The following is a 4,192-nucleotide window of genomic DNA, read 5'->3' as shown; positions in this document are numbered from 1 at the left end:
AAATATGATGAAGTTCAAAGAGGTTTGGAACCTTTGTTGTCTCCGTTTCTCTAGGAATAGCAATTTTATAGTGGTTAGTCCAATGATTTAGGGAGTATTTACAGTTTTGCTAAATTAATTGATAAAAATTAGAACGATGTCCATGTACAATGAAAAGTAGTTTATCATAAATTAATACAAATTATAATGTGGTTATAAATTTTAAAACGAATTAAAGATTATAGGCTTCATATATAGAGCATTTACCGAAACTCACTATTTTCGTAGGGGGGTACACATAGATTTTGAGGAAAATTCAAAAAATTTGAGAATGCTGTTTTAATACATATTTGAATCATGTAATAACATATGATGAAGTTCAAAGAGGTTTGGAACCTTTGTTGTCTCCGTTTCTCTAGGGAATAGCAATTTTATAGTGGTTAGTCCAATGATTTAGGGAGTATTTACAGTTTTGCTAAATTAATTGATAAAAATTAGAACGATGTCCATGTACAATGAAAAGTAGTTTATCATACATTAATACAAAGTTATAATGTGTTTATAAATTTTAAAACGAATTAAAGATTATAGGCTTCATATATAGAGCATTTACCGAAAACTCACTATTTTCGTAGGGGGGTACATATAGATTTTGAGAAAAAATCAAAAAATTGAGAATGCTGTTTTAATACATGTTGAATCATGTAATAACATATGATGAAGTTCAAAGAGGTTTGGAACCTTTGTTGTCTCCGTTTCTCTAGGGAATAGCAATTTTATAGTGGTTAGTCCAATGATTTAGGGAGTATTTACAGTTTTGCTAAATTAATTGATAAAAAATTAGAACGATGTCCATGTACATGAAAAGTAGTTTATCATACATTAATACAAAGTTATAATGTGGTTATAAATTTTAAAACGAATTAAAGATTATAGGCTTCATATATAGAGCATTTACCGAAAACTCACTTTTTCGTAGGGGGTACACATAGATTTTGAGAAAAATCAAAATTTGAGAATGCTGTTTTAATGCATATTGAATCATGTAATAAAATATGATGAAGTTCAAAGAGGTTTGGAAACTTTGTTGTCTCCGTTTCTCTAAGGAATAGCAATTTTATAGTGGTTAGTCCAATGATTTAGGGAGTATTTACAGTTTTGCTAAATTAATTGATAAAAATTTATAACGATGTCCATGTACAATGAAAAGTAGTTTATCATAAATTAATAAAAAGTTATAATGTGGTTTTAAATTTTAAAACAAATTTAAAGATTATAGGCTTCATATATAGAGCATTTACCGAAAACTCACTATTTTCGTAGGGGGTACCATAGATTTTGAGAAAATTCAAAAATTTGAGAATGCTGTTTTAATGCATAGTTGAATCATGTAATAAAATATGATGAAGTTCAAAGAGGTTTGGAACCTTTGTTGTCTCCGTTTCTCTAGGAATAGCAATTTTATAGTGGTTAGTCCAATGATTTAGGGAGTATTTACAGTTTTGCTAAATTAATTGATAAAAAATTAGAACGATGTCCATGTACAATGAAAAGTAGTTTATCATAAATTAATACAAATGTATAATGTGGTTTATAAATTTTAAAACGAATTAAAAGATTATAGGCTTCATATATAGAGCATTTACCGAAAACTCACTATTTTCGTAGGGGGGTACACATAGATTTTGAGAAAAATTCAAAAATTTGAGAATGCTGTTTTAATACATATTTGAATCATGTAATAACATATGATGAAGTTCAAAGAGGTTTGGAACCTTTGTTGTCTCCGTTTCTCTAGGAATAGCAATTTTATAGTGGTTAGTCCAATGATTTAGGGAGTATTTACAGTTTCTAAATTAATTGATAAAAATTAGAACGATGTCCATGTACAATGAAAAGTAGTTTATCATACATTAATACAAAGTATAATGTGGTTTTAAATTTTAAAACGAATTAAAGATTATAGGCTTCATATATAGAGCATTTACCGAAAACTCACTATTTTCGTAGGGGGGTACACATAGATTTTGAGAAAATTTCAAAAAATTTGAGAATGCTGTTTTAATGCATATTTGAATCATGTAATAACATATGATGAAGTTCAAAGAGGTTTGGAACCTTTGTTGTCTCCGTTTCTCTAGGGAATAGCAATTTTATAGTGGTTAGTCCAATGATTTAGGGAGTATTTACAGTTTTGCTAAATTAATTGATAAAAAATTAGAACGATGTCCATGTACATGAAAAGTAGTTTATCATACATTAATACAAATACAAAGTATAATGTGGTTATAAATTTTAAAACGAATTAAAAGATTATAGGCTTCATATAGAGCATTTACCGAAAACTCACTATTTTCGTAGGGGGTACATAGATTTTGAGAAAATTCAAAAAATTGAGAATGCTGTTTTAATGCATAGTTGAATCATGTAATACATATGATGAAGTTCAAAGAGGTTTGGAACCTTTGTTGTCTCCGTTTCTCTAGGGAATAGCAATTTATAGTGGTTAGTCCAATGATTTAGGGAGTATTTACAGTTTTGCTAATTAATTGATAAAAAATTAGAACGATGTCCATGTACAATGAAAAGTAGTTTATCATACATTAATACAAATTATAATGTGGTTATAAATTTTAAAACGAATTAAAGATTATAGGCTTCATATAGAGCATTTACCGAAAACACACTATTTTCGTAGGGGGGTACATATAGATTTTGAGAAAAAATCAAAAAATTTGAGAATGCTGTTTTAATGCATAGTTGAATCATGTAATAACATATGATGAAGTTCAAAGAGGTTTGGAACCTTTGTTGTCTCCGTTTCTCTAGGAATAGCAATTTTATAGTGGTTAGTCCAATGATTTAGGGAGTATTTACAGTTTTGCTAAATTAATTGATAAAAATTAGAACGATGTCCATGTACAATGAAAGTAGTTTATCATACATTAATACAAAGTTATAATGTGGTTTTAAATTTTAAAACAATTAAAGATTATAGGCTTCATATAGAGCATTTACCGAAAACTCACTATTTTCGTAGGGGTACACATAGATTTTGAGGAAAATTCAAAAAATTTGAGAATGCTGTTTTAATACATATTTGAATCATGTAATAAAATATGATGAAGTTCAAAGAGGTTTGGAACCTTTGTTGTCTCCGTTTCTCTAAGGAATAGCAATTTTATAGTGGTTAGTCCAATGATTTAGGGAGTATTTACAGTTTTGCTAATTAATGATAAAAATTTATAACGATGTCCATGTACAATGAAAGTAGTTTATCATAAATTAATACAAAGTTTATAATGTGGTTTTAAATTTTAAAACAAATTTAAAGATTATAGGCTTCATATATAGAGCATTTACCGAAAACTCACTATTTTCGTAGGGGGGTACACATAGATTTTGAGAAAATTCAAAAAATTTGAGAATGCTGTTTTAATGCATAGTTGAATCATGTAATAAATATGATGAAGTTCAAAGAGGTTTGGAACCTTTGTTGTCTCCGTTTCTCTAAGGAATAGCAATTTTATAGTGGTTAGTCCAATGATTTAGGGAGTATTTACAGTTTTGCTAAATTAATTGATAAAAAATTAGAACGATGTCCATGTACAATGAAAAGTAGTTTATCATACATTAATACAAATTATAATGTGGTTTTAAATTTTAAAAAAAAATTTAAAGATTATAGGCTTCATATATAGAGCATTTACCGAAAACTCACTATTTTCGTAGGGGGGTAACATATAGATTTTGAGAAAATTCAAAAAATTTGAGAATGCTGTTTTAATACATAGTTTGAATCATGTAATAACATATGATGAAGTTCAAAGAGGTTTGGAACCTTTGTTGTCTCCGTTTCTCTAGGGAATAGCAATTTTATAGTGGTTAGTCCAATGATTTAGGGAGTATTTACAGTTTTGCTAAATTAATTGATAAAAATTAGAACGATGTCCATGTACAATGAAAAGTAGTTTATCATACATTAATACAAAGTTATAATGTGGTTATAAATTTTAAAACGAATTAAAGATTATAGGCTTCATAATAGAGCATTTACCGAAAACACTATTTTCGTAGGGGGGTACATATAGATTTTGAGAAAAAATCAAAAAATTTGAGAATGCTGTTTTAATGCATATTTGAATCATGTAATAACATATGATGAAGTTCAAAGAGGTTGGAACTTTGTGTGTCTCTAGGGAATAGCAATTTA

This window comes from Brassica napus, chromosome A4, assembly GCF_020379485.1.
Source record: "Brassica napus cultivar Da-Ae chromosome A4, Da-Ae, whole genome shotgun sequence".
In the NCBI taxonomy this organism is placed as follows: Eukaryota; Viridiplantae; Streptophyta; class Magnoliopsida; order Brassicales; family Brassicaceae; genus Brassica; species Brassica napus.
Note: the sequence above shows the minus strand (reverse complement) of the source record.